We start from the raw sequence: 27,019 nt of genomic DNA, 5'->3' as shown, positions 1-27,019 counted from the left end.
GCACACTAATTCAAATCTAAGCATGGTCTCCCCAAGGCTTGAAATTCACACCCATATTGCATGTTAGGATGGATACCTATTAACCGCTTTGTATTACTATGTATTATTGCTATTTCTTTGTTTCAGTCAGTGTTGTTTCAGTGATTGTCGGTTAGGTTGACTGGTAGGACTTTATCTCAGGTTCAATTCTCATTTTCTGAGAATCAGGAAGAGGAGTTTTGGATGATCTGTGTATTAAAAAAATGGAAAAGGTTGGAGTTTCTGTGATGTAATTCTTTCAAAAGCATATATGGAAATGTGGCTTTTTCCAGTCTATTGTGTGGGTTTTTTTGGCTATTGCACAACCTTGCCATATGTTAGTCGTTATCCAGTTCTCCTTGTTGTCAACTTGTCACTCTCAGAGTTGAAGACTTCATTGTTTGTGTTGAATCTTTTGTCCTCAGTAATGTCCTTATGGGTCTCAGAGTCTCCTATCTTGGAGCCCCGATCAGAATCATCATTCTCATACCCTCTTACTTCCATATTTTCCTATTGTTCTACTTGAGTGAAATATTTGGAATTGGTTAACAATTGACTCTAGCCTAATAAATCTATGCATGTTTTTATTGAAAGGACTTGTAGAAATAGATTTGTCTTTTTCAGGGTTCTGTTTTTGACATGCAAGTAAAAGCATAATTTTATTTATTGTGTATGTTCTTTTAAGGAGCTATTATGAACTGTGCTTGTCACAGAAATCTCTGAAAAGTCCTCAGCTAGAGGGACAACATGTATTCCTTTTGGCAAAAGGATGGATGTAAAGTTGCACTAAATGAAATTAACAATATTGTTTCAATGTTTGTCAGAGCATGTGGGTTTGAAAATTTGGGTATTGTTTTCTTGGTAAAGATTTGATTTTTAATGTTAGACCATAGGAGTAATCTTTCTCTTCTAATGTGAGTTATATAGTTAGTAACCATGTTTGATTAATACCTTGATATGTATTACTAGCACAAAAAACTAAAAATCCTAGCAAAGGCTATCTAGGCTAAATAGTGTATTACTTATCTATGTCATAATGCTTACCTATTTAGAACACTCATTAGCTCGCATTGCTTATGGTTAGTCTACTAAATGTAGGTTACTAGTTAAATACATAGTAATTATACCAGTTACATCTTACTTGCCAGTGCAACATGGAGTTGATATCACTCTTATGGATTTAATTTTATCTAATTGCACTAGTCTGAGCATTTATAGAGGCATAATTATATAGTAGCAAGTTGGATATGGTAAGGTATATCTCCTGGTGTGGTATATAGTGCCTTTGTTAGAACAAATTGAATCCATAATTTGTGAATTTGTTTTAAGGCATGTTTCAACACTTGGCTATATTAAGAGCATTGCCACACTAAGTGGATTTGGTTCTTTATTTATTGTTTTGGATTTGGCTTGTTAGTATCTTATAGTGATGAGAATATGATATTGTGATTATCTCTTACTTCCAAAAATGCAACAATTCATTATTACTATTTGCACAATCTGGATCTCGTCTAATCTTTAGAGTTCATTATAACACAATGAAATGCCACGATTCATGTTTGATGTTTTTAATTTGTTAACTTAGAATTATTTGATTGATTAATTTTTATGTTTCTTATAAAGACAATGGTCACTATGTAAGATAGTTTCTTTACTAAGGGTATACTTTTGCCATTTGCTAAAGTGTTTAGACCTGTTCATGATTATCTTGGTCATACTTGTTGTAGTTGGATCTTCACATCGAAATAAGTCCTTTAACTTAATCGATATGTCATCATGTGTCTTCTATGCTTAAGAACAACATCTATGTCATATAAATTGGTCTTTAGTAGTGTATCTTCTACTATGAAACCAATCTAAAAGGTGTGCTCCATGGACATAACAGAGAAAAGGTCCAATTCCTTTCTCGAATGCAGCTATAACCTAATACAGAAAGTGTCTTCAGAATTGCTTACCTAATATTAACCATGAAATGGACCAAGAACCATGAACTATTATATTAACCATGCAACATATTGCATCCTTACAAAATCCACATTGCAATGTGGTTACAAAAATTAAGCCATGCCAACCCTATGCTTGATTGCCTCCATTTCTTGCATTGCCCAAAATTATTGAGTTGTTTTCTTGACCCAAGTATGGTGGACTATCCAAGATTGGCTTATTAGGATATGCTTGAATGTTGCCATATGCTTGACTCCAATTTGCTCCTTGTAGCCATGGAGGCATTGATTAGCCCAAGTGTCCTCTTGTGTTACTAACCACAACACTGAGTGTAGGTCTCCGATAAACACAGTTAGGATTTAAACATGCACTGGTAGGGGTATAAGAGGTGGGCATAACCCCTGGCTGATAGCGGGGGACTTGGATGTTAATTAGGTCTTGGTATGATGGTGTATGCTCTGCAATGTGGTCCAGAGTGTTGGACATCATCATATTTGCCTCAAACTGTCTTGGACCATAGTCTTCCTTGCTTGTCACCCCTCCTCCTTTTTCCAACACTTGTTGAACCTTTCTTGCCTCCCTCTCTTGCCTTGCCAATTTTTTTTGATGTTCCTTATCTTCCCTTGCTTTTTGTCTTTCCAACCTTTCCTTTGCTCGAGCTTCTGCTGCTGCAATCCTTGCAACTCTCTTTTCCTTGGCCAACTCCTTCTCTCTTTTTAGATTTTTGAATTTCATTTTTTTTTTTAATGTTCATACTCAATAAACATTTAATAATAACAATTAATCAATTAAACCAAATTTATTTTTGGACATTATCAAACATGTTGGCTCCACTCATCTCCATCCCATATTTATTACCCCATTATAATATGACTTTTTCACACATCTGATCCTTTTGATCTTGATGATGAACCACAGAGGTTGGTTAGAAACGTCGATACAACAAAATCATGGATGCGATAAATCCGGAAGACAAAACTACACAAAATCCCCAAATTGTTGGCCTCCTCAATTGTCTGCACAACCATGTGGCTTCCATGGCCATCTAAAATAGGTAGGTGTATGTTTTCAGGCGAGATACCACTTGGTACAGAAGATGCCACAAAGTGACAAAGCCAATTCAAGAATAGTTCATTTGTCATCTATGCATGCAGATGTGTATCATGCATGCACTCGGTTCACAATTATGTATATAGTTTTCTAGTTGAGTTTTACCTTTGAATAGATAAACTCATGGGATTTAAGAACCAATTGCATTGACACAACAAAGAATAATGATCCACACCCTGCTCCTAGACAAAATCTTGGACACATTTCTGCGCCCTCTCTTGGAAATTACCTGCATACCACAATTTTTCATGCATGTAAGCATGTTTCATCACAATTCGATATATGGTTTGGGGCATACGAGTGTTGCTCATATGCAACAAAAAGAGTGTTATAAAATTTGGACACAATTGTAGGGCGTAGATTTAAAGCTCTATCTCTGTCAAGGCCCTCGGTTGTACATAGCACAAGGTCTGGATGCCTTTTTGAAAACCCACTCCACCATGATTTACCAGGAACCCCATATTTGAAGGGGTTTGGCCTCCGCTGACAGATTTGAGCTACTGTGGATTTAAGTTGTATAAGATTTAACCCATGTCCCAATTGGGCCATCTCCTTACACCACTCAACCACCTCGTCCTCATCCTCTTCAATCATAACTGTAACGGGCCCTCTACACTTTGTATTAATCAACCCATTTATCCAATAATGTATGTTAGAGGCAGCAATACCATGTTTTTTTGCAGAGGCACGAATTGAATATCCCTTAAACTCTATGTCATCAATTGAAACTAGCATGTCTTGCTTTCTCCAGCCTCTTATGGCACTGATTTTCTTTGTTGAACTTGCACCTTGCACTGTGGTTGAAGGTGGCTCTGTGGTTGATGGTGGGATAGCATGATCTACCACCACAATGTCATTTTCAACGACATTGCTGGGAGAATTGGGAGCATTTCCATCACCCCCCCATCCTCATCCGATGAACTGGATTGCAGTTGGGCCCCCTGGTCCCTCGCCTCCTCATGTTCCTTGTACGATCTATAATAGAAACTCTTTGCATCGCTGCAACAACTTGCAGATTTACCACGGAACTCTGATTTTAAAAAAATGTTGATTTTGCTTAGTAGATCACCAATCATTCATGCACGGGAATTTTCTTAGTTAAAATAAGGCTTATTGCATGGAATTTGATGTATATTTTCAAGGTATACAAGCATGAAATCCTTGATCCAAAAACAAAAGTGTTGATCTCGATATTGACCCAGTTGGACCTGCTAATCTAACCAAACAACAATCCCAGTTCACTACTCATTATACCCTAATTGCTACAAGCCGGAAGAACCAAAACCCACTAAGCCTCTAGTCAATTACAGGTACACAACTCTTGCAAATAAGTATAGAATGAATAATACCATGTCAATGTAGTATTAGCAAACAAGGTAATTCATTGGCCTTTGTAATCAATGAGCAACAACAATCAGTGCTTTAGCTATGTACTATAACTTCAATCTAACATTTCCTTTTGTTGAATTCTGGGACTATGTGCATGGTAAGCCATGTGTCCCTAAACAATTATGGGTTGCAAATATTTTAAAATTGTTTATCAAATCTGTGTTTGCAGTTTGATCGCAATTACTTCTTTGTTAGGTTAAATTATGTGAGGTGTATAAACAATAACATAACTTGTACCAGAGAGTATACATCACTAGAAAATAAACATGTTGATTTTGATCAGTCTTCTTTTTGTAACACTACATATTGTTTGCAATGGTAATACGTGAATAGTCTCAGTGGTAATCGATGAATAGTATATGTAGACTTGGGCATGTAATTACACGGTTATTGTATTCTTCGTACAATTAGGGTGTAGTCTTGATCTTAATCTCTCTTCTACGTCTGATTAGGGAGCCCTCAATATTAGAATAAGGATAAGAAGCGTGGCAGAGTAATAAGTGTTCCTAGGTTCCCTGGTTGCTTGGTTATGTGTTTTAGCTATTCGTTTTTTGGGTGCTTTTGCTAATCAAATATTACCTCTATCGCATGTGAACTCTATCTTTTAAAGAATGCATGATGTTAGAATCTGTCTATCAAGGAATATATTGTGTAAACATTATGGCAATGGATGAATCATATAAACAATAACAACAACAAAAGTAAGCAAAAATAATGGTAAAAAATCAATATGCTAACATTATTCAACAAAATTAACCTGATAACATTGTGCACACACTTTGATTGTATGTATCCAACAACTAATCAATAGAATGAATTTAACACTGTGCACACACTCTGATTGTATGTCTCCAGTGGCTGATTAATAAAATGAATGTAACATTGTGCACACACTCTGATTGTATGTCTCTAGCAGCTAATGAGTAGAATGAATGTTTCAAATGCAAATGTTAGGGTCCCACCCTAACCCCCTTATTTATGTCTTGGGATCACGTCATAGTCAAGAGTCAATAAAGCCCATATTAATATTTGTAAGTGGTTAACCCGCAATTAATGACGGGACCACAGTTAGTTGCAAATGGGCGGAAGTATTAGATAGATGGTAAATAGGCAGTAGTATTAGATAGATGGTATTAATAAAACCCACGATATTGGCTCGTGGTATTGCATGTATGAGTCATATATGAAGGATAGAGACTCCCTGTGAGGAGCATTGTGTCTTGTTTTGTAATCGAGCTCTGCTCTATTGGAGGTTGCCCCCTCGAAGAGGCCTGTGAACATTTCTCTCTGAATAATAAAATCATTGCTATTCTGTGTTCTGGGTATATTTTCTTCGCATATTCTGTGTTCTCGGTATCTTTTCTTCGCTTGGGTATTGCTTTGCAGGTTAAGAGCATAACAAGTGTAAACATTATGGCAATGGATGAATCATATAAACAATAACAACAACAAAAGTAAGCAAAAATAATGGTAAAAAAATCAATATGCTAACATTATTCAACAAAATTAACCTGATAACATTGTGCACACACTTTGATTGTATGTCTCCAACAACTAATCAATAGAATGAATGTAACACTGTGCACACACTCTGATTGTATGTCTCCAGTGGCTGATTAATAAAATGAATGTAACATTGTGCACACACTCTGATTGTATGTCTCTAGCAGCTAATGAGTAAAATGAATGTCTTAAATGCAAATCAGTAAGGGTTGAGGTTGTTTTATAGTTTTTTTTTTTTTTTAATGTAGAATTTGATTGGTAGGGAAGATTGGCATGGATTGCCATGCCCCAAATTCAAATGTGTGTTCTGGATTGATTTGTACATGATCCAATGGTTCATCCTTGTGCTTTCTTCTGTTTAATTCCTGAATTGAAAGGGTTGACATCATTTATTGTATCCTCTGAACTAATTCTTGAATTGAATGGTGTCATTTATTGCCTTCATAAGGTTGAATTGTTAAACACATATGGAGATATGGTTGACACACATTTCACTTGTTCTTGTGTAGGTATTACCCAACAATGGGATATGTTGCTCTAATGGAAATCAATGGGTGATTGTTTGATGGGATTGGTGTACTCCTGGAAAAAATTCAATGGAATGTTTTGTAGTGCATTTTGACTTAATTGGTAATTCAGAGTTGGAGGTAGTTGGGACAATATGTATTGTCAACTTGTTATGTTAAAGCTTGGTGTTCGACAACTGTTTGTCCAATCAATATATGGGCTATTTTGGACATAATTTAATAACTTATATAACTTAATATAAACTATTTTATGTGCATTTTTTTGATGTTTTATGATGATTTTTTGATGGATGTGTGGGACTAGTACTATAACAACCAATGGTCACTGCACAACAATAGAAGCCTCTCCCCTAGTGAGATAAGTTGAAAATATGATAACAAATGTTTAATATTTTTTTTTCTCAAAACTATGTATCCATTTTTTTAGCAAAACTTGAATAATTTTAAATTATCAAAATGATTGTAGCATAGCTAACAATATTAATAAAACATGCATAATATCCTTAAGTTTCAAGTTGTTTGCACATGTCCAAAACAAAACACATAGTTTACAAGTTTTTAATGCAAAATTTATGATTGTTGCTAGTTTATACTTATAAAAGGCACTTTAAATATTGATAGTGTTATAAAACATAAATGAGCAGAAAATATGATGATTGGTGGCCTCTTCTAGGCTCATGTTAGTATGCATTGACTCATGTTTTCCAATTTCCACATATTTAAGAAGTTGGTGCATTGTATCATCCAATTTCCCATCCACTTAACTAGATAATCGCTGGATAGAAGTCGTAGACAAAGTATTTTTGTGCAAATTCTCCACCAAGTTATTTATCATATTTCCTTCTACCTCAAGAATAACAAGTTGTCACTTAACCTAAACCAAAGTACTCATAACAACTATAATTTTTGAGATACTTCTGTTATTCATAATCACGAAATTTAGAAGTGTGAGTGATAATGTATGTCCAGTTGCCATGATTCATTTCTTTATATATTAGTTCTTGCAAATTTTGGTGATCCATGATGGATAAACCAACCCAAAAGGCTCAAAAGAAATATGACACTTATCAATCCAATAGGCTAACAAACTTGAACCTAAAAAACCTCGATGTAAATCAACATAGAGCTAGGGGAAAGCCAATGCAATACAATAGAGACATAGAGTGAAAATACTTGCAACAAGACAACCCAAAGCAGAGATAAGACCGAGTTTTGAAGATCAAAACTCAATATCTAAGCATCCAATACACACTTCCTTGAATCATCAAACACAATACCACACAAACTGAGGTAAGAAATCCCTTCTAAATCAATAGCCAACTCCTGTAAACCAACCAGATTCCACAAACACAAAGCAAGCAAAGTAACAAGAGGAACAACCACCGATGAAAAATCCAAGTAGAGGCTGACTGGATAAAATTTCCAACAATCTTTCCACCATGCTTAGGATCAATGCTCCATTATCCCACCTTGTATAGGGTGAAATAAGCTTCTAACTTCAATAAATTGCATTCCCAAGAGCTCAAGCATGCATGAGAGATCCTTGGGTTGTGTCAAGTTTATTGTCTTTCCTTGAGTAGGGGGGTGGGGGGTGCGGCGGCGTGAATGGCAGGGGAAACACTAGCATGTGAAATATGTGGGTCATAATAAATTTGAGGTGTTTGTCATCAATTAAAGACGGATGATTATGGTATGACTTGGGTGGTTCATTGACCATTAACCCAAAGCTCCCCCAATTTTAGGCCCATTTCCTTATTGGCTAATATATCAACTTAACAATTGAAACATTGTAAGACTTGATAGAATGATATTTTTTGAATGCTTGTAGCCTCAAGTTGAGCTTAAATTAGGATAGGGGTAGGTTTAAAATAGGTTGGAAGGAATTTCTCGCGCTTCAATTTGATAATTATGCTGAAGTTTCCCATAATTGATAGTGATGGATTTGTGCTTCCATTGCTAGCCTCAACCCCTAGAGAAATGCATAGGCTCCTTCCTAATTGTTGAATGAAGTCTCAAAACTCTACGTATATGATAATGTGATTTTTCTCTAGGATCGATGAGGATTCCCATTACCCATGTTGCCCTTGGATTCTCATTTGATGCTCCATTAAAACAAAAAAGTGAGTGTTGATTTGATTTCCATAATTGAAAGTTAGTAGCATCCAAATGGAGCTGTCGATTTGATCTAGAGGAGGGCTTATAATTCACTCTATTGAACACATTAGGAGATATTCGAAATCATTAGATCCATGTTTTTTCATCCTCATCCCAATATTAGATTCTAGAAATATGTTTACCATTAAAATTGATGTGTTATACTAAAATTCCTTTAACCTTTGCCACCACTCTAATGGAGGCATCCAATTCCTACCTGAAATCAACCCTATTATGATAATGTAAAATTTTCTAGCAAAGATAATTGGGGAGAGATGCCCATAATTTTTTTAGAAATGGTTATCCTTGAAGACCCTTTATAACTTTTGGCATATGAGTAAACCTATTTTACCAAGAGTTTGGCATTTCCATTTTGTAATTGATTTTAGAGTATGTTGTCTAACAAACTTGATGAGCATAATCATATTGTAGGTTTTAACCATGTACAAAAATTACTTGCAAACGAATTCTTAAAAAACAGAAAATATACAATGGCGAGAAACACAAAACAAATACACAGGCATTTTCCCTTGGATCCCAAAATCGAGACTACCAGATTGATTTTTCATTATGTTCCTTTCAATGTTAATATATATATATATATATATATATATATATATATATATATATATATATCGGAGCATTCATAAAACCCAATCCATTAGCCCTGGATTAGAACATAACCGTAGCTCCCTTGAACGGATCTACAAGATACCATGGGTAGAAAACCATCATGCCCAAAACCATGTGCAAAACCCATGCACAAAACCATAGGCATGCCTGCCCACCTTGAGAGGAAGAAGGTTTCTTGGAGGGAATCAATGAAGTACAAATGAGAGGAACAAGGTGCCTTGGAGGATCACAAATAGACCAACCCATCTAGCATCTTTATCCAACTAACCATTTGCTAATTTTGAGGGCATTGCTAGAAGTAGTTTTCTTGTATAGATAATAACTTCAATCATTGTTAGAATTCACATTATTCATCATTAATTAGCTATAAGAAAATTCATTCATAAGCATGAAAGAACAGTAAAAATTATAAATTCTTCCTTATGAGAGAGAAAGTTAATAGTACATCAATACATCAGAAGCAACATCAATAGAATAGCCAAACCAATACCCAAAAACAAGATATATGCCAAACCAAGTCCCATAGCCCTCTTTCAGATTTTCAGCCTCCTTATCTCCTCTTGAAATTCGTTGGATCATATTTGCACAAGACAAATTCGATTTGTCAAATGAGGAGGAACCTACTCCTCTATATAGACTTCTAAGGGGGTTCGAATGAGTGCCTTTTGGGGGCCCAAACGACTTGAATTAATCATGAGGTCGACTTAAACATTGTGGAGGGAAAATTTTAATATTAAATTTCACATTTATTTCATTTTTATTTTGTTGAGGGAAATACCGACCATGGCTACAATTTTCAACACTACCTCTTATCCAAGGAAGTTATTTTCATCTCTTCCATCATAAGGACAGTAGCTAACATCACAATCCAATTTCAACGCTCCCTCTCAGCTAGGGAGGTATTCTTCTGGCTGCTCCATAGATCTCATCTCAGCTAAACAATGATGTCTTGATCCATAATGGATGATAGGGGAGATCAATTTACCACAACCAAGTCCATGGTAGTCACATTTGACCTTGGTAAAGATTACACACACCCTACTGGTCTCTAGGTCAAGTTCCATGACTTAAAAGAGTATATCATAGATCTCATATACATATGACTCAACATAAGGAAAGTTGATAGCTGCATCATCTCATCGCATCTCATCTAAGAAGAATGATCCACAATGACAATAGGGGAGATTGATTTACCACAACCAAGTCTATGGTAGTCATAAATGACCTTTCTAAAGATCACACGCACCTGAGTCTCCTCACCCACTGACCAGATGGGTGACATTCCCAACCAGGTTAACTAATTCCATGGCCTTTGGTCAATGAAGACATAAAGTTGACTTGTAGGTAAGTTGCATACTGGGGCATGTACTTAGCCAATTCCATGGCTCTAAGGAGTACCCTCACATCCAGGAGCCTCGTTTCTCATTCCGCCCTCACCAAGTCTATGGCAAGTCAAAAGATTGAGGGAAAAGCATATGCTTAGTGTTATTAATCAACAATGGTCCCTCTCAAGGAGGGATACATTCTCCTGCACTCCAAGCTGCTCTTTGAAGAAAATTAATATCACTTTTGGAAAAGGCTTGGTGAGAACATATGCAACCTACTCAATTGTTGAGATGTGTTGGAGCCTCATTGTTCCTTTTTGTACCATATCTTTGATGTAGTGATATTTGAAATCGATGTATATTGTCATGTCATGGAACATTGGATTCTTTGAAAACCTGATCCCGCTTTGATAGTCATAGTATATGAAGATTGCATCTAACACATGATCAAACAACTCAGCAAGGAGCTTCCACAACCACACTGCCTCACAACTAACCATACTAGTTGCAATATACTCTGCCTTGATTGTATGGATCTTAGCTTCCTGCTCATCGAAGAAATCATCTCGGATTAAAGCAACATCTAGATGAGCACTTTCTGTTTGTAACATTCTTAGCCCATCTACATAATCATCAACAACCAACCCAACAATAGAAATGTGTACCACAGTCTTATCCATCAAACACTAAGTGGCTTCTTGTAGAAGCATACATCATCAACAAGCTTCACAAATCAATGAGCTTCCCTCACACAGCATGCAACAAGATCATCCAAGTCATCCAAAATACATCTAGTTCAGATAGGGTCAGTAATGCCAATCATGGGGATATATCAATTACCGAGTTCTGTAGCTTCCTCAAATTTTCATCAAGTGTTCATGGACTCATAGTGCATTCTGCCAAGATCAAGTCCATGCCACACTTTCAATCTCACAAGCAATCAACTCCCTCTTACACTAGGCATAAAGGTCCTCAACTTTTGTCGAAAACATGTCATGAGCACATAACATCCCCATCTCCAGTAGATTTGGATCAACATCGCTCTTCAAACTTCAAGCCATCTTCATCTTGGAAGTCACGATCAACTTCATTTTTTCATGAATAAAAAACAATGGCTTATCTTATCTACGCTCTTTGAGTCCAAAAACTCATCCAATCACTAGTCTTCATGTCTTTGTTCTTCCATTCTTCTTCATTTTCTGCCACAACTCTGGTAGTCTTCATTATGCACCTACAATCCTCACTAGGAGGCAATGGAAGAAAAAAACCATCCAAGCAAGATATATAAGGACAAGAGACTAATAAGTAAAAAAACAACAATAGTAATAACCAAAAGTACTTATCTCTTGAGAGTGTGTTAGCTCCCTCTTGATTTTAATTTTTCAGATCCAGTCAACTTTGTCCACATCATCAAGGAGATAACCTTGGTCATGTCATCATCAAGGAGACAAGGAGTCCTCATCATCATCAAGGAATTCACCTCGTTCACATCATCAAAAAATTCCACATCAGGGAGTTTTCATCATCAAGTATTCCACATCCTCATCAATGAGCCCATATTATCAATGAGTTTGCATATCACCATCAAAGAGTTGACCTTGTTCATATCATTATCAACAACCTCATTCCATTTTATTATCATTGAGTCTATATCATTATCAAGAGGTCCACATCATTAGAAAATCCACATTATCAAGAAAACAACATCATCAAGAAAAAAAACACATCATCAAGAAGTTCAGGTCATTAAGAAACCCACATCATCTTATTGACCTCCTCCAAATCAGCCTCATCGTTGACCACATCATCAAAAATGATATATAAGAAAGAAATTCAAGATACTTATCTATTGTGAACATGAAAAATCCCTCTTCATATTCAACCTTCTTGAATCCAACCTGCAAATCAGCTTCATCATCAAGATGTCAAATCCTTTTAGAGACTAAGATTTCTTCTTTTGAGCAGAAGCAATGAATCATAAGGTTTTTGACTCATTCTTGCATGATTAAATCATTCCTGCTATCAGACAAGGGTTTTGTCCACAGAACCTAGGACATTCCCGATCAAACCCTTACTAGGGTTTTGCAAACCAAAATATTTCAAAAACATTCTAGATTTGCAAACAACAATAATTTAATTTGATTTCAGGGTCATGTTGTGCCAACATTGCTCTTGAAATTCCTACAAATATCTTTAAATCAAGAAGCTCTTTTACCATAACAACAAAGTAACAACCGAGTTTCCTTTGCAACAGACTTCATCATCTGAGTCAAATATTCATGTTAGCACTTAAGAGAGACATAAGACAAGCATCCATTATACTTTGGTAACTTTACTTAGCCTTTCTTTTAGCTACCCTATAATACTTCTTTTGTTCCTCAAGGTAATGACTTACACATCTGCAAATACTTATGCATAGGTATGATTGGACAAGAGGAGCATTCCACTAGGAGAGATGGACTATGTCATCTTAAAATATTCCATATGTCAAAATACCCCAGGGTGCTCACATCATGGGGTTGAAACCATGCTAAACCCTACCAAATAAAACCCCTTAAAAGAGTTTAACTATGCGGAAAGGGTTATATATGTAATCCATGAAATAAGCCCCAAATCACTAGGGTGCTCCTCGACCAAAGTCATATCCAATACAATGATTATATCATCATGCAAAGATGGGTCGAAACCCTTATGATTCATTGCTTTCTCTCAAAAGAAGAAAAATTAGTCTCTAAAAGGATTTGACATCTTGATGATGAATTTGGTTTGTAGGTTGGATTCAAGAAGGTTGAAGATTAAGAGGGAGTTGTCATGTTCACAATAAATAAGTATCTTGAATTAATTTCTTATATATCATTTCTGATGATGTGGTTAAGGATGAGGTTGATTTGGACGAGGTCAATTAGATGATATGGGTTTCTTGATGACTTGAACTTCTTGATGATGTGTATTTTTCTTGATGTTGTTGTCTTTTCGATAATGTCGATTTCCTAATGTGCACCTCTTGATAATGATATAGACTCATTGATAATGAATGGAACAAGGTTGTTGATAATGCTATGAATAAGGTCAACTCTTTGACGGTGATATGTGGGCTCACTGATAATGGAGTCCTTGATGATGCAAACTCCCTGATAATGTGGAATTTTTTGATGATGTGAACGAGGTTAATTACTTGTTGATGACGAGGACTCTTTGTCTCCTTGATGATGATGTGAATGAGGTTATCTCCTTAATGATGTGGACAAAGTTGACTTGATCTGAAAATTAAAACCAAGAGGAAGCTCACACACTCTCAAGAGATAAGTACTTTTGGTTATTACTATTGTTGTTGTCTTTAATTATTAGTCTCTTGTCCTTGTATATCTTGCTTGGATGGATTTGTTCTTCCATTCCCTCCTATTAAGGATTGCAGGTGCATAATGAGCACTGTCAGAGTTGTAGCAATAGATGAAGAAGAATGGAAGAACAAAGAAAATAAGACTCGTGATTGGATGAGTTCTTGGACTCAGAGAGAGCAGATAAGATCATCCATTGTATTTTATTAATTCAAGTCGGTTGGGCCCCCAAAGGAACTCATTCAAACCCCCTTGGAAGTCTATATAAAGGAGTGGGTTCCTCCTCATTTGACACATCGAATTTTTCTTGTGCAGCTCTGATACCATGTTAATTTTAACTAGGGAATTTCTAGAAGTATTTTTCTTGTACATATAATAGCTTCAAAAAATCATTGTTAGCATTCACATTATTCATCATTAATTAGTTATAAGAAAATTCATTAATAAGAATGGAAGAGCAATAGTAAATCATAGTAGAAAAATAACCAAGAAACCATGAGACAAGAGACATAGAAATTAGGCCTAAGGCCAGGCCAAAACCCACAAGGGGAAAACCCAAAAATTCTTCCTTATGAAAGAAAGAGAGAGTTCATAGTACATCAATACATTAGAAGCAACATCAATAGAATAGCCAAACCAATACCCAAGAACAAGAGATATGCCAAGCCAAGTCCCATAGCCCTCCCTCAGATTTTCAGCCTCCTTATCTCCTCCTGAAATTTGTTGGATCAGAGATGCACAAGACAAATTCGATGTGTCAAATGAGGAGGAACCCACTCCTTTATATAGACTTCCAAGGGGGTTTGAATGAGTGACTTTGGGGGCCCAACAAACTTGAATTAACCATGAGGCCGACTTGATATATTTTGAAGGGAAAATTTAAATATTAAATTTCACAATTTCTTCCTTTTTATTTTGTTGAGGGAAATACCGACCATGGCTCCAATTTTCAACACCATTTTGAGATGTCGTATAAAATTTTCAAATCCTAACCTTCCATCCAATTCTTAAGTGGCATATGCTTGGCTTTTCTTTTAATTAGTTTATTATTCATCACAATATTTGCCCAAATATATATTGATCTTCAATTGCTAGGAATCCATATTAGCTTATCTTATATAATTTGGGTTGCAACTTTAATTAGTGTCTAGATTGATGAGCCTTTCACATTCTCCAACCGTAGCTCATTAATATACTTACGATGGTCAACAATGACATGCTTTTTATGTATTATTTTATTTTTCTAGTCATGGTTACCGGTAAGCAATCTCCAAATGATTTTTGTGCCAAGGCTAGGTCCATGAGGGAAGGATCTCTTATCCCTAATCCACAATGGTCCTAAGTTTCATTTTCAGTGTTCCAATTTTCCAAATGAGAGAGTTGTTGGGATTGACCATGTTTTGAGGGAACATGAGTATCTTGGAGATTAATTGGAGTATGTATAGGCTGATATTCCACCCTTAAATATTGACATTTGGTATTGTCTATTCCCCCCCTCAAAGTTGCTATGAACATATTAAGATTTTTTCTTAAATGTCCTAGTCATTATAAAGGATGCAACCACCAAAATGAGAGTATCATAAAAAAATTGTGAATGATTTACTCTCTTTCATCCTACTATCTTGATTCTGAGAAGGTTGTTGGATCTTCTTTCTACTCAAGACTCATCCATTAAAACATATAATATGGAATAATGGATAGCCTTGCCAAAGACCTGTACTCCCTTTAAAAAATTGTTAGCCTTTCATTCACTAGTGGGGGTATCCAAGGATTACAAATACATAGAATGGATAGATTCTTGAACCATTATGATGTTGTCTATAATTTCTCTTTTCTCCATAAATGACCCTTGGTTATCAAAAAATAAATTTAGGGAGAAGCTTTTTTAGCTTGTTTTCTATTATTTTGGACATAGTCTTATAAGAAACATTACGTAAGGAAATGGGTTGCAATATAGAAAAAGAATAGAGGGATTAACATCTTTTAGAATAAGTGCAAGACAAGATGAGTTTGTATTACCTTCGATTCTAACAAGCTTCTAAACATATTGTATCACCATTTTGAGATCAGTTCTAATTACATTCTAACAGGCTCTTTTAAAATGAATCGTGAATTCATCTAATCTAGGAGCTTGTTGTTGTGTATAAAACAACCCCCCATTTGTTTGGAAAATAAATGGGGACCCTATTTAGATTTTTTAATTTCACTTACTTATTGTCTTATGTAAAACATAAGAAGTTCAATTTCTTTTCAACTTTGTCCAAAATCACCTGTTTCTCTTTAAACCTTGTAAAGTTTGTAAAATTTCATGTTTGAGTTGAAGGTTGATAATGGTTGATCCGCTCCATCCGACATCTACCCTGTTCATCAAGGCGATGTTCTTTTACCTCCCTGGATGCCTGGAAGGAGAATTTCCCTCCCTTCATCTTTTTACTGAATTTCAGACCCGTTGATGGTGCTGAACCCACCAACATTCAGGAAATCTCCCCATTATGAAGTCCCAAATAGACCTCACATCATTTGGTGTAGGAGTCCCATCTGGAACGATGCCCTGGTTTCCATTATCTTAAAGATATGCCTTAGCTCTTACTTATCAGCACATGAGAGTGGTTTACTTAGTCTTCGAACAACGAGGTTTGCGTGCCTGGTGAGTGCTTAGTGTCACTTGTGTCAAGGTTCTTTCACTGCAAAGGGAGAGGGTGAGAGTGAGTCTCAGGTTGAAAGGGAATAGTCCCAACTTTGTTATAGACACACAATATAGTAGGATATGCACAGCTTCCGGCGGAGTAGTCCACACGAATGTGGCAGTCACAAACACAAGGCGAACAAATAGCATGTACAACACCCAACGGAATATTTCACACGAGTGCAATGATCATTATAAAAAGTTTACGAGAATGAATATGTCAAGTGTCCGGTGGAATAGTCCACACCAGCGAGACAACATTAACAACTCATTTCCAACAGCATATGTACTAAAACAATTGAAATAGTTCAACTGTCTTAATACAGGTTAAAGCAACATGCATTACAAGCATCCAAAGAATATTCTTACAAACGAATACAATACATGTGTGAAAATGCGCTGGCCTGTTAATAGGATTCTGAATTAAGAGAAAGTTCCAAGACACATCTGTACGCCATTAAATCACTAACCCTGATTGCGAGACATTGGAGCCACTGCTCGCTCCTCAAAGAAAAGATACAGAGTCTCAAGGCTATGTGGGAGGAGCTAAGGTGAAAAGCCCTTTGCATGTACAAATGAGGGGTATATATAGCCAAGGGTGAAACTAACCGTTGTGACTGTTTGACTTGCCTCATCACTGTTCGACTTACATGACTCTTTGACTTCATCCATGGGTCTCTTGGACTTCCACGTTACATTACATTGATTACATAGTTATGAACCAAAGTAGTGATGTGGCTGAGGCGACTCATGACACAACTCGACATGACGTTGCAGGTATGCACATGTTGGTTGTGTTGTTCGTGTCGATTTGTTGTGCTACTGAGTGATGAGTGTGCCCGTGGTGTACCATAGCTTCACCTCTGCATGACAGAGTGCATGAAGTCTTCAATGGTCTTGGTGTTCGCTTGATAGTTCATACATGCGCATGTGTCTCCTTTGCTTGCTACTTGGTATGCTTCATGTGTTCGTCCAATCGCGAGCAAGTCTTCTAGCATGCGATCCTTTTTCATCCCGTTTGTCGTCGCCCCATGTCTCATCCATGTACCTGTTTCTACAAATCACTCATGACGAGACGACATCAAATCCAGAAATCCCCTAGTCTACAATGTTGCATTGTATTTCGTTTTCGGGTGCAGGTGACCGGGAGAGAAGTCAAGGATTTGAAACAACGTAGAGCACATGTCAGGCCAGGATGTGAGGCTCTGGGGCACTGTCGAGAAAAATTGCGTAGAGGTCACTGGGAGGCTGGGATGAGCAGTCCGGAACAACAGTGACATTGTACAGGATTTGGCTCAGCTGGGAGGCAGAACTGCACAATTTTTCTAGGGAAGGCAGTGTGGGCAACAGAGGACACTGGCAGTAACATTGCACATATTTTCAGGGGAGGCTGGGAGCGGGAGCTTGCTGGCCAAAATTGCGCAGAACTGGGAGGCAGTCATGCTAAACGTGTCTGCGCAGTTTCTGGGCTAAGCGGGGCGTCGAGCAGCTGGTGGACAGTCTAGGAAAACTGTGCAATTTTCAGGAGGAGTGGCAGGTTGGTCGATAGGGGGAGTGACTGAAAAAACTGTGCAATTTTCAGAGACAATGCAATGAGAGGCAACAGTTTCCCATCCCTCTTGTCTACGCAATTTCTTCAGTCGGTGTAGGCAGACACACTGACAACTTCTGCGTAATTTTTGGGAGGAGTGAAGCCCGAGGTCACTGCCTAGTCAAATCCTCCGGTTGACCATTGGAGGCTTGATGGTTTGGCTTGTGGGAAGCACAGATTGAGATGGCTTCTTGGGCAACTTTTGCGTTGTTCTGGGTAACAGTCATCCAGGTCGATTCGAGGATTGTGCAATGAAGACTTCTTGGGAGGTAGCCTTAAGCTTTGTGCAATTTTGGGTAGCCGTACTTGGTCATTGAGGGCTGAGACTACGTAGTGCAGCTCAACGGAGGCCCAGCTGATGGAGGGTGGTTTGGTCGATAGATTTTTGGAAAAATGGTTAAGTGTGTGAGTGAGTGAACTCGTGTATACATGACCTTGCGAACACACACTCAACATGACTTGATATAAAGACATCTTGAACCAACAAGGCAACATGTCTCAGTGTGACTGACTGCGGGACTGTCTAATGGTGAAAGCGACAAGTGCAACACTTCGGATAGACCTTCGGACAACCGTGTCGACACTTTCACTACAGTGCTTGCAACATCGTGTGTGAGTGCGATAGATGTTTACATAGAGAACAAAACTCATACACAAACTTCAACATCACTAGAACGAGGTCGCAAGCATGACATAGCAATCAACATGCCGAAGATGATAGTTGGTCAAACAAGCGAAAAGGAAGCAAGACATGTAGAGGAAACACATGAAATGATTTTTTGGTGTTTGCACACAAGCATGCTACTGAAGACATGATGATATGACAATGACAAGTAGTCTTGCAAATTCAACTAAGAGATGTACTTAGAAAGGTTTTCTTTACTTACCATACTTACCCTCAAGATGATCATGCATCTGATGGAGTTTGCATGCGGTCTTGACCTTTACCATCACTTAGTCTCTTGGTCCTTCTCCTCAACTCCTTGGGGTTGATCTTAGCATGTCACCTTTTCCTGTAGTCACTAGGTGATGGATCAGCGCGGTTTCCGATGAAACTGACTGCTGTCGGGTTGAGGACATGGGAGGCCCATCTGCGCAGTTTCTACATGCAAGGCCGATAGGACAACTTGGACAACATTGTGCAGTTTTGAGGCACAGGACATTGGTGCAGGATGGGGGCCTTGAGAGGACATCTCTACGCAATTTTTGAATGCAAGGCAACCTAACTGCTATGCACATTTTTGGAGAGCAGTGTTGGTTTCCTGATTACTCTATGTATTTGTAGAGATTAGTGTTGGCTGTCTGACTGATCTGCGCATTTCTGGAGTGCAGTGTTGGCTGCCTAATTGCTTTGTGCATTTCTGGAGAGTAGTGTTGGTTGCCTAACCACTCTGCACATTTCTGGAGATCAGTGTTGGATGGGGTCTCTACTGCGGGGTTTCAACAGGCAAGGGAGGAAGCTTTATGGTTGCAGAAGAAAAGTGCAAATTTCTAGGAAGTTGAATGAGGCTAGGTTGCTTGGGAAGTGACTAAGTGTGAGATCAGTGACACAGATGTAAACAAGGATAGGAGTCAACTATGATCGCACACGGACACTTAGTGACACAACGTAGACCATCCAGAATGCATAAGACATACTTTGCTTGATGCAACAACCTTCATGAAAAGAGTGAGTGAAGTGAGTGTGAAACATGTATATGTGATGACAACCACTCATACACACATAATTCCCTTTGCATGATAAACAATAACCCCTATGCCAAAAGATGAGACATGTTGCATAAAGATGAGAACACGAACAATTCTTAAGATCAAGGAGGGGAGCTTGAAATCATTAGCTTACCAACAAGTGGCCAAGGATGATTGATGGTAGGATCTGAGGTAGGCTCTGAAATTTTCATGCAAGACAAAGTTTTGGAGGGTGGTTGTAGCTGGTATAACATTGGCGACACACTGGTAGAACTCCAGCTCTTTGTATGGACCTTGTTTCGTGAAAAATGAGTCTAACCCTTATGGAAGTTATGTTCGATTCTTTGATCGTGATGGCTTCTGCACAAGCTTATGTGAAAGATACAGTTCCTACCATTCTCTTGATCGGTCAGCACACATTCCATGTCAAGTCAACCTAGTTGTTTTGATTGTGGATGAGGGGTATATTAATGCTCAAGTAATCTAACTGTTAGAGTTTAAGCTTCATCTCTGGTGGTGCTCTGTTGCCAACATGCTTGGACAGTACCATGGTGGAGTCACGCAAGAACACAAGCATAGCTCCACTGCCAGCGAGCTTGGTCAGTACCCTGACGGAGTTACTTGCATCACCTCTTTGCGCAGGAAGCCTTTCTCTTCTTTCGCCTTATTCATTTTTCATTTTTCAAAGAACTGTGCACAAGCACTTATTTATTTTAGAGGTGGAAGAGGGATCCCGACTTATTGAGAGCATAAGAGGTTGTTCCTTCATATAAGTATGTTATGTATACCTTTGACATACTTGTTAATGTTTTCCCCCTCATGTTAGGTCCCTATACTACTAGTGTAACCCCTTATTGCTATTAGTACAACCCCCTTATTATATTGTTGTGCCCATGTAGTCCCCATATTATTATTATTGTGCCCATAGAAGCCCACATTGTTATTAGTGTGCCCTTAGATTATTATTGTTATGTCGGCTCTGATTATATTATGACCCCTTAGACTCCTATATATAGAAAGGAGGTCTTGTCATTTGTATCATCCAAGAATTGTTCCTTTGTGTAATGTAAAGGAGATTGACCCCTCAAAGAGGCTGAATTCTAAGGCGTTGATCTATCTTTTCTATTTTTTTGTGAGCTGGTTTCATAACATTTGGTATCAGAGCTATGGATTCTAGGGTTTCACTGCTCCAAACAGGTCATCGTGGAATTTTCGCTATAACTTTTTCGCTACGAAGTTTCAGAAGCTAAAAAAAAACCCATTTGAGAAGAAATTGGTCTGAACCGTGCGTCCGAATTTGAGATCTTGTCTTGCTATATTTCAAGAGATATGATATGAGGAAATTAGAGTTTTTGCAAGCTCTGGAATTTCATCTCAAACAGGTCATCGTGAACTTTTCGCTATAATATTTGTTCTACGAAGGTTCAGACTCTAAAATTAAAACCCATTTGAATTGAAATCTTGGTGAAGCTCGGGTCCGAATTTCAGATCTTGTCTCGCTATATTTTCGGAGATATAATTTGAGACATTTAGGGTTTTTGCAGGCTCTTGAATTACATCCTAAACAGGTGACCTTGGGAAAATCATCATAACTTTCTCTTTGAGCATCAAATTGAAATTTCGTAAGAAGTTGCAGAAAGAGGACGGACTATAGTTTTCTGTGTATCGGTTTCAGGTCCTAAGGTTGAAACAGTGACATGAGGAACTTAGTACAAGTTCGATCTACTGAACTAGTCTATAATCGGGTCATCGTGGGAGATTTGACATAACACTTCCTTACAAAATCCAATCTTGATCAGACTTTCGGGGTTAGAAAGAGGACTCAGAGGGCTACTACAGGACAAAATTTCAAAACTTGGAGATCCAAAATTACAGAGTTACAGTCATTTCAAGATCGAGCTCCTAAAATCAAGAAAAGGAAATATGAGGAAGTTTGATGGCAAGGATCTGATAAATTGGATACTACAGATGGAGCAATATTTTGATCTACATGAGGTGCAACTGTTACAAAAGGTATGTATTGCATCTTCATATTTAGAACCGGATCAATTTTTATTGTATAAAGGGTTGTGTTCTTGTAGAGAACTTGTCACTTGGTCAATTTTCACGGAAGAAACGATAGCACATTATGAGGATACAAAGAGTAACACCTACTTTAGCCAATTGATAAATCTCAAACAAAAGGGTTCAATGGCAGAGCACATTGAGGATTTCAAAAAATTGAATATAAGGGTAAACGATATTCCAGAGAAGAAAGGATTGATGTCTTCATAAGGACTTTAAAGGATAACATTCAACATGAGGTTCGTCTTTGGGAACCTGATTCATTGGAGAAGGAATTCAGGTTGGCAAGAAAAATTGAAAGTGAAATTATGGAAACAAGGTATCCCACCACTCATGACTATAATTATGGAAGTGTTTTTTCTCTTAGCCTTCCACAACCTACAAGGTTTACACCGCAACAATTGGAAGAAAAAAGAGAAAAAGGGCTTTGTTACAATTGCGATAGAAAATACACTAAAGGTCATAAGTGTGATGAGAAGAAATTATTTTACATAGATTATGAAGAGGAGGAAGAAAATGATCAAGAAACATCAAAGAAGAGGATATACACCAGGAACCAACCCCAAAGAAAGAAGAAATGAATCCGACCATATCTTGTAAAGAATTGGAAATAATTACCACTCCTCAAACTCTCAAGATAGAAGGACATATCAGGAATAAAAAGGTTCAAGAAGTGAAAGATCACATCGAGAAAGAAGAAATGAATCCTAGCATATCTTGTAATGCATTGGCCGGAATTACCACTCCTCAAACTATCAAGATAGAAGGACATATCAAGAAGAAAAATGTTTAAGAAGTGAAAGATCACATCGAGCATCAAGAAATGAATCCGACCATATCTTGTAATGCATTGGAAGAAATTACCACTCAAACTCTCAAGATAGAAGGACATATCAAGAAGAAAAAGGTTCAAGCAGTGAAAGATCAAATCAAGCATCAACAACAAGTTCTCCAACTTTTAAAGGATAACGCCACTTTGGTGTAGAATCGAATGAAACAAGAGGCAGATCAACATCGCAGTGAAAAAAGTTTTGATGTAGGCGATTGTGTATTTTTATGGTTACATCTCAAGCAAGATATTGATGAGAAGGAAACATTGGCAATACTACATGCACTTAAGATATGGCGACCTTACCTAATGGGAAGACACTTCAAGGTAAAACTAGATCATGATAGTCTGAAATACTTTTTAGAACAAAGATTATCTTTAGAAGAAAAGAAAAATTGGGTCACAAATATGTTGGGTTATGATTTTGAAATCATCTACAAAAACGGGAAGCCAAATGTTGTTGTAGATGCACTCTCAAGAAGGGATGAGGATGTGGAAGCATTGTTTTGTGTTATTTCTATTATCCAACCAGAGTGGATAAATGAAGCAAGGGATGAATGGAAGAAGGATGAAGAAGTGTTGCCACTCATTCAAAAGTTGCGGAAGATCCCAGTTCAAACAATATTGCTAGAACTTGACGAGGAACGAAAAATCATATTGGAACCTGGAGTAGTCATAGAAACAAGAACCCAACAGCTACGAAATCGATCAATTTCAGAGTATCTCATCAAGTGGAAGAACTTACTTGCTGAAGATTCCACATGGGATGACAATAATTTTATACAGAAGCATAAAAAACTACTCAAGCATTGAGGACAACACTTTTTGAAGGAGAGGGTATGTTAGGTCCCTATACTACTAGTGTAATCCCTTATTGCTATTAGTACAACCCCCTTATTATATTGTTGTGCCCATGTAGTCCCTGTATTATTATTATTGTGCCCCATAAAAGCCCACTATTGTTATTAGTGTGCCCTTAGATTATTATTGTTATGTCGGCTTTGATTATATTATGACCCCTTAGACTCCTATATATAGAAAGGAGGTCTTGTCATTTGTATCATCCAAGAATTGTTCATTTGTGTAATGTAAAGGAGGTTTCCCCCTCGAAGAGGCTGAATTCTAAGGCGTTGATCTATCTTTTCTATCTTTTTGTGAGTTGGTTTCATAACAACTCACCTTACTCTACTTGACCGCGCTAACAATGATTAACCCAAAAGAACCGATTAGAGTAGGAAGTACTAGTTAACAGTGCAAGCGTTGTGTTTTCACCAAGACTCACTCTGACCAAATCGTATTTTCCATCAAGGCATAATCTACTGAAGATAACAAGTTCTTCATAAAGAGAGAGGAAAACAAATAACCAGATGTTGATAGTTGTACAAGTCCTCTTATATTTTACCGGGTTGTCTCGAGAGCCAAACACGGTTTCATGTGAGGCTAACCTACGGATACAAGCAAGCAAAGAAAACAAAAACAAAAATCAAAAGTAAAGCAAAAGCAAAGCAAAACAAGCAAGTAATCAAACCAAATCAAGTGAGCAAGCAAACAAATATTAGGGGAATTTTGAGGTCTAAAATGGCCCCCCTAATGAAATTATAAAATAATAGTGGAAATAATAAAATAAGATTAGATTACATCATCAAATTTTAGAGGGAAAAAAGAAAAAACTATTTTTTCAACCCGTATTTTCAACTTATCTCCCTATGGGTTTACTCAAATTTCAAGAGGAAACACTGTTGGATGCAAAGTTTTATTCCTCATCCAAGGAGTACTCATGTTGCATGCTTTTGATGGACCCTACTACATGAAAAATGAGAAATACATGAAAAACGTGATTGCAATCACCTTTTTTCATGTATTTATAATTTTTCATGTAGCAGGGTCCATTGAAAGTATGCAACATGGGTACTCCTTGGATGAGGAATTAAATTTTACATCCAACGAGTACTCCAGCTCGAAATTTGAGTAAAACCCTAGGGAGGTAAGTTGAAAAAGTAGTTTTATTATTTTATTATTTTTTAATCTTTTTACTTTTTTTACTCCAAAAATGGTGTATCATCCCCCATGGTTGACATCATCATCTTGAACCCTATTGGTTCTTATAAAGTTTATTTTGGTTGTACATTTTCTTAGGAGGCCCATTTTAGGCCTCAAAATTCCTCTAATGCATGCAAACCAGAAAGCAAAGCAAAGCAAGAAAGCAATGACTACTCCTACCCCTACGTTAAACAGTGCATGGGCCTACTCACGTGAAGTGATACTTCCAATGCAGCCACCGGCACATTGGTTGGCCCATGTTGATGAAGGCATGGTAAACAAGAAAGATATACATGTAAACCAGTGAACAAGAAAGATTTAACAATGAATACCAACACACTTCGAGTTTAAACACGTCCACAGAAAAGAAAAGAGTGAAAGCGCAAGACATGCATTCTGCAGACTTAACATGGTGGTGTGACACACTGCATTCAGATGATAAAAATGTGTACTCTTTTGACTGTGAGAGACAAGAAAACATGAGAAAGAGAGACAACTTATGCCTTCCTAGTGTGCTTGCTGTGTACGATTCCTCTAGCGCATAAGCGATGGGATCATGTGATTTCGTTGGAGGAAGCGAAATTTGTGTTTTGGATTAATCTTCAATGCAGACAAATGAGTGATGAGGTGCCTTGGGTGTTTCAAAAATTTTATGATCGGAAGTGGAACTAATCTCAGGACAGCGAGGGCCTGACATAACCATTAGCTCAGGGTGAAGTGCCTCAACAACCTGCGGGGTTTCCACTTTGTCAATTGTTAAATTATGGTATGTTCTATGCTTATAACAATTTACTTCTTTTTCTTATTATATTCCACCGAATAGCAATCACATGTACATAAAGTAAAGTGCAGATAGAACATTAAACGATCGACAGAAAACAAGCCAAGACAAGAGACACAAGATGTGGCGGTTAGCCAGGGACAAACCCCACAATGTGTGGGGAAACCCTTTGATCAAATCTTCTTTTATCTTCAATAATTTAGTAGAGAGAAATAGTACAATAAATCTGATTCATATCAGCAGTAGCAAACCCTAGATCAGTAGCATCAGCATTAGCGGCTTCATTATCAAACTAGGGCAGACCATATCTCACAAACCGACAGTCGGATTGACTTCATTCCAACCCAAAAATTTTCTGCTTCCAGAGGAGGTTCAGATGAACCTACAGCGCAGTTCAGATGAGGAGATCTTCTAGGCCACGCAAGTCAATCTTTACTTCTGCAGTTGCAGCTTCAGTTTCAGCAGTTTCCGGCTTCAAATTAGGGCAGTCGATATCTTGCAAACCGTTCGTCGGATTGACTTCATTCCACCACCAAAAGTTGCGGCTTTCAAAGGAGGTTCAGATGAACCTACAACGCAGTTCCAAAGAGGAGATATTCTAGGCCACGCAATTCAATATTTACTTCTGCTGTTGCAGCTTCAAATTCAACAGCTTCCGGCTTCACATGTGTGAGAGAGAGAGACCCATTTCAGTGCAGTAGAGAAGAGACTCATATCTGCGCAGTAGAGAGAGAGAGATGTGATGAGATGAGTGAGTCCAAATGAGGAAAAGTCCTCTTATATTTATACACAACGTTGGTGGGTGAATAGATGCGACTGTTGGGCTTCTGAGCCTACATGAGTTGTAGGTCGACTTGATAATAATTCCATAATAAAAAAAAATTCATATCTCCATGAATACTTATCGGAATTGGATGATCTTTATATCAATCCTACACCTTTCGACGAGAGGAATCTAATAAAAATATTATTAGCCATGAATAAGATGACCCACATCAAGTTTTTCCCTGGTTGCCAATTTTAACACTCCCTCTCAACCATGGAGAACTTTATCAGCAATCTGTCTATCGGTCGTTACTATTCATCCATCAAATGCACTGCCTTGTATAGCCTGACCCTTGCCCTGCTCTGCTCTATTTTGCCTGTTCTGCTTTGTCTTGTTCTGCCCTGCACTGATCTGTACTGATTTGTTCTATTCTGCTCTGCTCTTGCATTGTTCTGTTCTACTCTGCTTTTGTCCGAATTATGAAGAAAAAGAAATGATCGAGGATGTATCATACTGACTCAAAGTCAGTCTCAGAGTATGTACCACTGGTCCCAGACCAGTCTCAACCAACCCAAAGTCAGCGTCATAGTGAGTACAACTCCAATGGTCCCAGACCAATATCATCCTCCACT

The 27,019-nt window shown here is 37.6% G+C and overlaps 1 protein-coding gene across 1 annotated transcript in view; it reads left to right on the top strand.

Annotated features, from left to right (window-relative positions):
• The window catches only part of LOC149205819 (uncharacterized), a 55,671-nt gene extending 48,923 nt beyond the window's left edge, over positions 1-6,748 (top strand). Inside the window, exon 3 of the transcript XR_016252493.1 lies at positions 6,474-6,748. The gene's annotated coding sequence lies outside the window, so the exon portion shown is untranslated. The remainder of the gene's footprint in view (positions 1-6,473) is intronic.
• The last annotated feature ends 20,271 nt before the right edge of the window (positions 6,749-27,019 follow it).

This window comes from Pinus tabuliformis, chromosome 1_2 (assembly GCF_031772625.1).
Source record: "Pinus tabuliformis cultivar Carrire ecotype Pingquan chromosome 1_2, CPIR1, whole genome shotgun sequence".
Lineage (NCBI taxonomy): Eukaryota > Viridiplantae > Streptophyta > Pinopsida > Pinales > Pinaceae > Pinus > Pinus tabuliformis.
This window is presented reverse-complemented; position numbering and strand designations above follow the sequence as displayed.